We start from the raw sequence: 12,091 nt of genomic DNA, 5'->3' as shown, positions 1-12,091 counted from the left end.
GCTGCTATGACAGCCATCTGACAGCTGGGCCCAGAGGGTTGTGGTGAATGGAGTTAAATCCAGTTGGCGGCCAGTCACGAGCGGTGTTCCCCAGGGCTCAGTTTTGGGGCCGGTCTTGTTCAATATCTTTATCAATGGTCTGGACAAGGGGATCGAGTGCACCCTCAGTCAGTTTGCAGACGACACCAACCTGGGTGGGAGTGTTGATCTGCTCGAGGGTAGGAAGGCTCTGCAGAGGGACCTGGACAGGCTGGATCGATGGGCCCAGGCCAATTGTATGAGGTTCAACAAGGCCAAGTGCCGGGTCCTGCACTTGGGTCACACCAACCCCATGCAGCGCTACAGGCTTGGGGAAGAGTGGCTGGAAAGCTGCCTGTCGGAAAAGGACCTGGGGGTGCTGGTTGACAGCCGGCTGAACATGAGCCGGCAACGAAGCTGGTGAAGGGTCTGGAGCACAAGTCTGCTGAGGAGCGGCTGAGGGAACTGGGGTTGTTTAGCCTGGAGAAAAGGAGGCTGCGGGGAGACCTCATCGCTCTCTACAACTCCCTGAAAGGAGGTTGTAGCGAGGTGGGTGTTGGTCTCTTCTCCCAAGTAACAAGCAATAGGACGAGAGGAAATGGCCTCAGGTTGCACCAGGGGAGGTTTAGATTGGACGTGAGGAAAAATGTCTGTACTGAAAGAGTGGTTAAACATTGGAAGAGGCTGCCCAGGGAAGTGGTGGAGTCCCCATCCCTGGAAGTATTTAAAAGACGTGTAGATGAGGCACTTAGGGACATGGTTTAGTGGGCATGGTGGTGTTGGGTCGACAGTTGGACTCGATGATCTTAGAGATCTTTTCCAACCTTAATGATTCTATGATTCTATGATTCTATGATATTTTCTCAGACAATGCAAAAGAGTTTTGAAGCATAGGGGAAAATAGATATTTAAGTTCTTTTTATGTAATTTGAGATGTCTCCAATGTAGGCATCTACATCTGAGCTAGACTATGTACTTAGACTACTTTTTAGTTAATAGAACATCCTTTAATATTTATAGATGCTTATAGGAAAGAGTTTCTTCCTAAGGCAGACAAAGGAAACTAACCTTAAACAAGCCTATTTCCTTCACTATATCAGAGCCCAGAGTAGCTGGCTCAGATGGAAACATCTAGACTTTCTTGTGGTAGGAGAGAAAGATCCTGCTCTAAGACACTCTCTCTGGTATCCCACATGGATTCAGTTTCCACAGACATTTCCTGGATTAGTTCTATAATTTATGAGTGTTGACAATTAAAAGGGATGAAAAATGGAACAGATCAGAAGACAGTTTATTCTCTGAAAGTTAGACTATTGAGTGAAAATGAATAAAAATTTTGAAATAGTTGATTGAAAACCAAATATGTCACTATAAAATAAAATCTCAGTGCCACATGGGAGGGGTAGCCGTGTTGTCTCAAGCCTCCCCCCTCTTCTGTGGGCCAGTCGCCTTTATCAGACAGCATCTTCCATGATGTATTGCATTGTGGCCAAAATCCACCTCTCATCGTGAAAAAAGTGTAGTTAATCAAAATGCAGTTTTCTTTGAAAATCATTTTTGACAGAAATTCTTTTAGCAGTCGCAGCTTATTCTCCTAAACCACTTGCCTTCTCTTGCTTACCACCCCATGCCCACATCACAGGTCTTTCTCAAGCCTTCAACAATGATAAGTAACGACAGTGATAACCGTCTTTGCATTTCTGCAAAAACACAGTAAAGTTGTGCCCAGCCACTCCCTACACTGGGGAAGAAAGGAGAGAGGCCATGCAGCCCAATGTCACCACCTGATACAACCTGCACACTGTCCTGAGGGAGTGGTTATGGGTGGGAGGGCTACAGACCCCTTTGCCCTAAGAGCTTTGTCTCAGCCCTTCCCAGTGTAGTAGCTGGCAATAACAGAAGACTTAGAAAGCAAAATATTCTGGCAAATGAAAAAGTCAACTTGATATAAAAGAAAAGAAAGGGTTATCTTTGCTGAACACTCCCCAGATAGCTTGGGATGTGTAATTAAACATAAGGATGCAGCCCAATATTTCCTCTCATAGAGCAGGGTACATGGCAGCTGAACAAGATTGCATTGCTGTGATTTGTACCGTACTGTCTTCATCCAGCAGGACCAGGAAACTAACCATCCTTCATGGTTTAGCTACTTATCTGCTTCAAGGGTAATGCCGTGCATGATATATTTTTGCTACTTAGAGTCCAATTATCAGTGACAGAGGGAAATCTTTGCAATTCTGCCAGGGCCACTCTTATTGGTGTATGCACAGCCAAAGAAAAGTAGCCACTCTAGGGCAGCTCCACTCATTCCCATGTTTGGGAAGCTGGTCCAGAAATAAAGGAGACAGCACCAAGGAAATGGTACAGCTCACTTTCTCCATGCCAGAAGTCCTTTTCTGCTTTTGACACCTATAACTGTCAAAGACCATTATATAGAGCTCATCACAGCACTACAATGTAGTCTAAGACTGCCCCACTGGCTTTCTGTAATAGCATGATGTGCCGAAAGAAAGTATTAGTGACTTTTGTGTAGATCCTGAGTCATTAAAGCAAGCTCTGAACATACTATTTGGATTGACCTCCCCAAGAGAGACACACAGGAGATGGCCTTTATTGCAGATCTCAGTAAAGTTTCAGCATGTGATGGACTTCTAAGATATCCAGTCCTATCACACCTGAACTGTAACACAGAAAACTGAGCTACGGACTTCAGGGACCTTCAAGGATAATCATCTGCAGGGAGATGATTTAATAGGATTTAAGTGCTTAAATTGGGACTTAGGATGTAATACCTTTGGGACATATGGTCCTTAGTCCTTCCATGGCTCTGTTTTCAATCTTTTCTCAGACTTATGTGTCCCCTCAAACCTTAGACCAGACTGTAAATCCATCTAGAATCCAGGCACAGACCCCAGGTACTGTTTATCCAGCCTCCATCTCCCACCTTGGGTCTCTCCAGATTCTGGTCTCTTCCTACTCACTGGCTAGTCCAGCTTGAAGTTCGCTAGCAAATCACCCAGACAGAGAAGAAAGCAAGGTCAAACAGAAAATAGTTAGAAATAGAGTTTAATAAGAAGATAGGACAGATTGCAATGATCAGGATAATTTTGTTTCCCTTCTTACCAGATACAAAATTCTAGGTTTAATCTCTTCAAGGGTACGCTTGAGTGGCTCCATCAGTTGCCCAATGATCAGTGACTGGTCTTTGTTAGTGGCTCTATTATCTATGTTACAGTTTATGTATCTGTGTGTTTAATTATGATTTTTCCTGCACCTTGTCTTTGTCTTTTATGCTGAACAGCTATTAACCAGATGGCCTTAAAAAACAGTTGCCATTACAAATAACACATATGAGGAGATACTGATATATTCTAAATGATGTCTGTAATCTAATGACATCCTTCCACTGTCCCTCATGTCATTTGTAAATGTTGTACAACTAGCACACTACAACTGACAGCTGCTAGAGATCTCACAAGCTATGTCTCTAATCATGACGTAAATGGGGACATGTCAAATACCCATTCAAATGTGATTAAGACATTCCTAAATCATGATAGATAGTAGAAGGGAAAGAAGGAAATCTGAGTATACAAAGATGAAACCTGACAACAACAGTTAGTATCTGTATTGTAAAGGAACCATTGCAATGACTCCCTTTTGCTTTTTAATTTTTATATGCTACATGGAATACATGATGCATGTTATCTCTGGTTGCTTCTGATCTTTCTTGTGCCTATTTTTCTGGAGTATTGTTGTGTATGTGTGCATGCGTGTGTGTGTGTTTAGAATAGTTTTTAAGCCAAGCGTCCTAGAAAAATTACAATGATAAGCCCTGACAGACACGTAACTGGCTCTGTTGAGTCAGCTCCTTTGCCCTAGATTTGCTGTTTCAGCCTTGCAAGAAGAGGTTTACAGAGGCCACACCAAAATAATCTCATTCTGTTTTTTTTTTAAATTATCTAGATAGAAGAAGTTTGAAGGAATGTCACGTCTGCACGGAAGCAAAACATTAGCAATCATATCAAGAAGTATATATGAGGAGAGGATTAATATTTATGCCTGAGTTTACTGTGTCTGGAAATGAGATACTGCATCCAAATAGGGTAATCTTAGCAGGTGAGATTCTGACTTCAGATATTCTAATACAAATTAAGATGACTGACTTCAATTAAGATACATTTGCATAAATGAAATCAAAATAGAATCAAAACATTAACTCCTATCTAATGACTTCCGAGACGCAGTACAAAGATCTGACAGTTAAAGACTTGTCCATTGCTTCAGAGATTGCCCTTCTAACAAATGAATATTCCTTTGGTTTTTTTAACAGGAAGAGTTAAGTCTGGAAATCAGAATTAAATGTGTGAGTCCTTTACCCTAGCCTCATTTGAGGAGGCCTAAAATCCTTGTCACATAGACAAAGATATTTACACATCCTTTGAACCAGTAGTCATGGCTCAGTGCAATATTAGCTGCACACTGCTACAATCTGTGTCAACATCCTTTTCAGCTAAGCCCTAAGGCCTCAATCCTAGTTCAGTGATGAACCCAAGTAGTGGGGCCTCAGGTTGTTCAAGCAACAATGATGTTATATATGATTCTGGGAATTTGACTTCTACAAAAGCCTAGAAGAAACCCAAAGCTACCTATCTAGCAGTGTCTGAAGCACCATAGCTCTTCTGTGAGTCTGGATCTTCTGAACACATGGTCAAAGTCCCATGAAGAGATAACCACACTAGTCAGTAATTAAGTCAACATTCAGGCCTATACTGACCAGTAGAACCTGAGAAGAAATAATTATTTTCCAGCATGACAGAGTTAATGTGCAATTAGCTGTTAGAATACTAGTGAAACGTAATTTACTAACCTATTCCCATTATTATTTCTCTCATAAATATTTTTGCTTCAGTTGACAATTTTACTGGTATTAACTTGATATTTCCTTACAAATCATTAGTAAAGATTCTGTACGGCACTAAGAGGGGAGCAGATTCCTTGAGATCCTACTTTATGCAACAAATCATGATATTTTGCCACTGAAGCCCTCAGCATGCAGGGCAGCAGCACAGATCTCCAAATTAAAAAATTAATGTGCCGTGTTAGGAGATGCCTGATAAAGCTGTGATGATATTGCAGTAATAAATATGACAGGTCATGGATACCAAGAAGATTATCTGGAAAGCAAAACATAGCCAGCACATTATCTAGTTGTATTGGGTTTGCGTGGCAAGGTGTTGGTAGCAGCAGGGCTACAGGGGTGGCTTCTGTGAGAAGCTGCTAGAAGATTCCTCCTTGTCCAATGCCAGCCAGCTCCAAGACAGACCCGCCACTGGCCAAGGCCAAGCCCATCAGTGACGGTGGTAACACCTCTGGGATAACATATTTAAGAAGGGAGGAAAAAAACCTGGGCAATTGCAGCTGGGAGAGAGGAGTGAGAATATGTGAGGGAAACAACTCTGCAGGCACCAAGGTCAGTGAAGAAGGAGGGGGAGGAGGTGCTCCAGGCGCCGGAGCAGAGATTCCCCTGCAGCCCATGCTGAAGACCATGGTGAGGCAGGCTGTCCCCCTGCAGCCCATGTAGGTCCACAGTGGAGCAGATATCCACCTGCAGCCCGTGGAGGACCCCACACCAGAGCAGGTGGATGCGCCCAAAGGAGTCTGGGACCCCGTGGAGAGCCTGTGCTGGAGCAGGCTCCTGGCAGGACCTGTGGACCCATGGAGAGAGGAGCCTACACTGGAGCAGGTTTGCTGGCAGGACTCGTGACTGTTGGAGCAGTCTTTTCCTGAAGGACTGCACCCCGTGGAAAGGACCCATGCTGGAGCAGTTCATGAAGAACTGCAGCCCGTGGGAAGGACTCATGTTGGAGAAGTTCATGGAGGACTATCTCCCATGGGATGGACCCCATGCTGGAGCAGGGGAAGAGTGTGAGGAGTCCTCCTCCTGAGGAGGAAGGAGCAGCAGAGACAATGTGTGATGAACTGACCGCAACCCCCATTCCCTGTCCCCCTGCGCTGCTGGGGGGAGGAGGTAGAGAAAACTGGGAGTGAAGTTGAGCCTGGGAAGAAGGGAGGGGTGGGGGGAAGGTGTTTTAAGATTTGGTTTTTATTTCTCATTACCCTACTCTGATTTGATTGGTAATAAATTAAATTAATTTCCCTGAGTTGAGTCTGTTTTGCCAGTGACAGTAATTGCTGAGTGATCTCCCTGTCCTTATCTTGACCCACGAGCCTTTTGTCATATTTTTCTCTCCCCTGTCCAGCTGAGAAGGGGGAGAGATAGAGCGGCTTGGTGGGCACCTGGCATCCAGCCATGGTCAACCCACCACACTAGTACATGCCACATGGGTATGCAAGTATTCTTAGGAGTAGATAAATTGTGTACGTTTTCTCCTGTTACCTGCTTGTCTCCCTTCAGAATTCCATAAATAATAACTTGGGTAAAGATGACAAGATGAGCCCTTCATCTTCCCAAGTAAATTTGTTCTTCTATCAATGCCAAGAGAGGAAGTTATCATAGAATCATAGAATCATAGAATCATTAAGGTTGGAAAAGACCTCTAAGATCATCGAGTCCAACCGTCGACACCACCACCCACTAAACCATGTCCGTAAGTGCCTCATCTACTCGTCTTTTAAATACCTCCAGGGATGGGGACTCCACCACTTCCCTGGGCAGCCTGTTCCAATGTTTAACCACTCAAGTTCAGAACTACTTTGCAGATGTTGGCTTTTCACAGGACTGAGCCCAGAAATGAGCACAGCTTGGCTGTAGAAATGTAACAGTGGTAATGGTAAGTAGGGAGAAAATGAGTCCACACAACTATTAAGCTATTAATATCACTGATATTCTAAGAATGCAATTATATGAGGTATTATCTCAAAGTCAGTTTTGCATATATTTTCTAAATATCATCATATATTTAATGTTTCACCTTCATCTTCTTATGGAGAACAAGAAAGTAGAAGTTTTCCCAACTCAACAAAATGAGGAATAACTGTTTACTTGCTTCAATTCAATAATTCAATATCAAATACACAATGAAGATAAATAAAAATGCCTACTTGTGTGGCATGATACAGTCTTAGGATAGCATATCAGCTGGCCAATGCGCACAGCTCTACAGCTGTCCATCAAGATACACCAGCTCAGAGCAGGCCCCCAAGGGTTGGGCCCCAGCACTAGTATCATTTGTTATTTTCACGTTGAGGCCATGAGGGGAACGTAGCTTTTATTGGCATCTCCTGGTAAAAATGTATTGCAGTGCCAAGTCTAAGCAATCCGAAAGGGTCCTCTATGCAGGTTTATGAGCTGGGGGGATTTGGCAAAATAAATAACCCAGAAGTGTCTAAAACACACTGCCTGACAGTCTTCTTGAGCCACAGCTGTTTGATCAAATGTTGCCAGCCCTTTTTAAAGACCTCAGCATGAGAAATATGTAAGACATATTACTCCCAGGAGGCTTCATAGGAGCGTATCTACAAACCAGACAGGAAACTCATCCTTGGCTCTCTACATCCTCCCTGTCCCCCACCCTGGAACAGGATTTCTGTAGCAGTATAACATGGACAAATTAACAGTACTAACACAATTGTACAGAATATCAGTCATACTAAGATAAACCTTCATACCAGTTTCTGTCCTCAGCCATTAAGGTGCCTGCAGAAGCAAATGTCTTGTGATTAAAATTATACACATCACAGGTCACAGGGGAGACTTTTGTTCATCTGCACAGACATTATTTTGCATAGTAGTGTCTCAAATGGCAAAGGAGAAAACATGTTATATAGGTTTTTATTTAGCCCAAATGCTGTTAAATTATTCAGGTCATTATTAAAATATGAAACAAGATTCAAACAGAAAAAATATTTAAATTTTTAAACAGGGAGCATTTTAAACTCTTTATTTGGATGGAATACATCCTTCCAGCATGGCTTTTAGCCGTAAAAAGGTCAGGATTCCAACCCAGGTTGAATGCTAAACTAAAGTACATGCATTCAAATCCAAAATACCAAAAATAAAAGTGAAAACCTTTAAATAGTTTGTTTTAATCTTATCAAATAATTTCCATATTACACAAGACACTCAATATAAATTATCCTGAGGCACTAGTGATGCTAAGGATGAATTCAAATTGCAGAGAGAAACAGGTGCTTCCCGATGGTGATTCATTCTTCCTACCTTAAGGAATAATGTACCCTCTGCAGCCTGCTTTTCTCTTTTGACTATAGAAAGAGCCCAGTCACTTTTAGTAGCCTAGCCTACTTTTTAGACTATTCAATTAAATTTTAGATGGTCGAAATAAGCTGATGCAAATCCCACCGTACTTACAAGAAATGCCGCAATAAATGCAGTAACTTGATTTAGTGTCCATTGACCAGTTTAATTACAAGTTTAAGTTATCTAGAACTTCAGCTGTCACTGAGACTAGAATTAAGTGAATAACTGATTTTACCAATTAAGTGGCAAAAGCAAAAAGAGATACAATGATATAAATTCAAATTCCAGATTTATTTTAGTTCAATCCAAACCAAGACTTCGAATTTTCTACAGATTAAAAAAAATATTCCAAAATGAACCAAATACTTTATTCACTCATAGAGAAAATGAACTTTAGAAGGATTTGGGAGGAGGGGGGTTGTGTTACAGACTGCCTAGACAAGGGTAAGTAGTACATGAGGCTTTCTGCAAATGAGCAGAAACTCGTACTCATGTGTGATTTCAACCATCCACACATCCTGAAGATCAACATGGCACTGTGGATGCAATCCATAAAGTTGCTAGACTAACACTGGTGGCAATTTCTTAATGCAAACCATGTAGAACAGCACTGTTAAATGAGGAATTGATTCTGTGCTCATCAAACCCCAGAGAGAAATCTGTGCCGATTTCAATGCATGAAGAACTCAACAAGAGGAATAATCCCATTTTAGGAAAGACTCTTAAAATAAACAGTAAAAACACATTTTTCAAATAAGGTGAATCATAGGAATAGCTGTAATATGGATCCCTTCTTCTGTAATAAAAGTCCACTCTCAAGATACAGCAGGTGATAGACTTGCACCATTGCTTTTAGCTGAACACCTGGCTCAAATCAAAATTACTTACATGAGATGGAGAAAATAATTCATTTTTATAATGATAACATGAAATATAAAAAATATAATTTTTTTTTAATAAAAACTACCAACATGAAATTGAATCAGTTTGTATAAATGATGTCAAAGTAGTTCCATGTCAAACTGTACATGACTCTACAAAATTTTAAATTTGTAGAGTTGTCGTTTCCTTTTTTGGTCTTTTTTTTTTCCTTCTCCCTTATGGTAGGGTGACCCATGTGACCCACATGAGTGGAACTGGAAGTGCACTCGACAGGAGATAAGAAAGAATGACCTAACCCCAGTGCACTGTCAGCTGTGAACATTAAAAAAAAAAAAACAAAAAAGAAAAAAGAAAAAGCTGAAAAAGCATCAGAATTTTCTTACCTCCAATCTCCTTACTTACAACTTTCACAATACAACAACTTTCATGCTAAAATAAAAAGGCAAAAAAACTTCAAACAGAAGTGTGATTTTTATAGATGATTGGTGTTCTTTAATACAGACTCATAAAAAATTGTAACTATAATCTTTTTCCGAGAGGAGAGCAGATAAAAATAAAAATACATAATACTTGCAATCTTGTATTGACTGTAAAAAGCCTAAACATTGCTAGTTTCTGAAGTGTCATCATTCATGTCTCGTTCATGTGAACTACTCAAAGAACCTCACCACTTCTAAATGTATTTAAACTCACTTTTAAAGCTCTTCTCCCTTTCATAATTGCATTAGAAGTGGTTCAAAGAGACATAGCTATTCTTAGCTGAAGGGTATGCTATCAGTTGCCTGATGAAACAGCAATTAATGATGGTTATGCTCAGTCCTTGATGGTAGAAGATGGTAGAAGAGGTCCTTGCTCTCATTGTTAGCCCTCTCATCAATATTAGCCAGGAAAAATTCCAGTGAAATAATAAAAATTAATAATTAAAAATTAATAAAAATAAATCAGGTATCAGTTCAGTAAACGGGAACAAAACTTTCAAACTAAAGAGAAATGATACACTGTTTAGTCTAATTTCCTGTCAAATACAATGACTATTCTTAGCAGGTTAATTATCATATTTCTTGTTGATGAAGACCTGAATTTAGTCAACATCTTCAATAAGGAAGAAAGTTAAGACCACTTAAAAACTTATTGAAACAAACTAATATTTTGGCGGATACTTTAGCATAAAAAGCCCATAACCCACCTATCCACAAAACATATCTACTCAGAATGAGACGATCTTCCAGAGGCAGATCTTGTACCAAGGGCATCAACCTTTGAAGAAAGAGAGAATTTGTGAAGATCTGATGAGATCTGGCTCAGGCAGAGCCAGACTAATCACAGAGAAGAAAATGCTCCATTGTTTGGAACCCCATTTTAAAATACTGATACCTACAATGAAGTGCCTATTTTTCTGGCTGGAACTGGCACATGAACCTAAGACTACTTAATACATCTGTGCTTTCATGCACGAGGAAATACATTAAAAATCACAGCATAATTTAGGTTGAAATAAACCACTGGAGGTTGCATGAATGTTTATTTGATATACTTGCCTTAAAAAAGTAGTATCCTTTAGATAGCATTCCAGCTTTAATATGTTGTGGGGTAGGATCAATTTTCTATGAATAGTACAGGTTAAATATACCTACAAATGCCTGTAAACTTGTTTTGTTATCCTCACTCAAATCACTCCTTCACCTTCTTCTCCTGAAAATTATTGTAGTGATTGGACCGCTGGAGTACTGACACCAATACCTATTAGGTTCACCGGCTGTACTGTTCACGTTGACTATGGTTTTCAGTCATCGCTTGGTTTATGTAAGTCTTTTGTATCATGGGTCACTTTTCTGCTTTACGTTCATGAAGGACCTAGCGGTGTCAAGCTTTGAACCATAATTAGGTTATAAATGTACAATATACAAATAAAGTAATTAAAATATGGTCACAAGGGGCCCAGATGGATAAATTCTTAGACAAATTCAATTTTTTATTTTGACTTATGTTAGATCCTGTTTTAAAAGCCATGGAAAGAACAAGGACATGCTACTAAGATTCTGGCTTTGGTATCAAAATACATTTTGCAGTTTCAAAGGGCACTGCAGTCATACATCCAAATCAGTTAACATCTGGACTGATGTATTCAGATTGCAATTTCAATCAAGAAACTTTGATGACTATTGTGCTCCCAAGAAGGAGCAGTGACGACTCGAAAGAGAGTATCACTTATTTAGTACTTGAAGTCCATCTCCTAAACACTTGTCAGCCTCAACTGCTCTGACTTTTTAAGCTGACAATATACCATCTGTCCTTCCTGTAGTTGACAGGTGAGAGGATAAGTACTGAGGGGACTAGCAAGGAGAGACCAGCAATCCCTTCAGCACTGATGGTATGGATTCACTGCTGTCCATAGACGGTGTAAGGTAAGCACACAGGTCAACATACAGAACAACAGTCAGCCACCATGGTCTTGGAATTACAAAAACGGTAATAAATGTTCTTTACCAGCAAGAGCACTTTCCATTTTTCCAAGTCAGCTCAGCTGGGGGTTGAGCTTTATACAGCTTAGTCATAGGTTTCAACATATAGGTAGGAGAAATACTGAGGGAGAAGAGGAAGCATGTCCATCACCAACTGACTAATAAAACCTTTCAGTGACTGTTGTGACAGTATACCAATGCCATCCTTCCGGTCTCTTTTCCACATATACGACCTCTATAGTTATACAGGCTTTATCTAAATCTTTGTATATACCTCTATAAACCACATAAATGTCTCCTAGTCCAAACACATGCAACAAAATCTTTCAGCAAGATCCAGGTAGAAATGACATGCAATATTTAATAGGGAGAAACCATTGGGGTAATTTATTTAAGGAAGTGGTGGATTGTCTATCACATGGAGTCTTAAATTAGGTCGAGATCTACTTTCAAAAAGTATATATTTGCTCAGGTGGTGTTCCTGGCATGGAAAAGAAGCAAATTTGTA

The sequence above is a fragment of the Aptenodytes patagonicus genome, chromosome 1 (assembly GCF_965638725.1).
Source record: "Aptenodytes patagonicus chromosome 1, bAptPat1.pri.cur, whole genome shotgun sequence".
NCBI classification, from domain to species: Eukaryota; Metazoa; Chordata; class Aves; order Sphenisciformes; family Spheniscidae; genus Aptenodytes; species Aptenodytes patagonicus.
Note: the sequence above shows the minus strand (reverse complement) of the source record.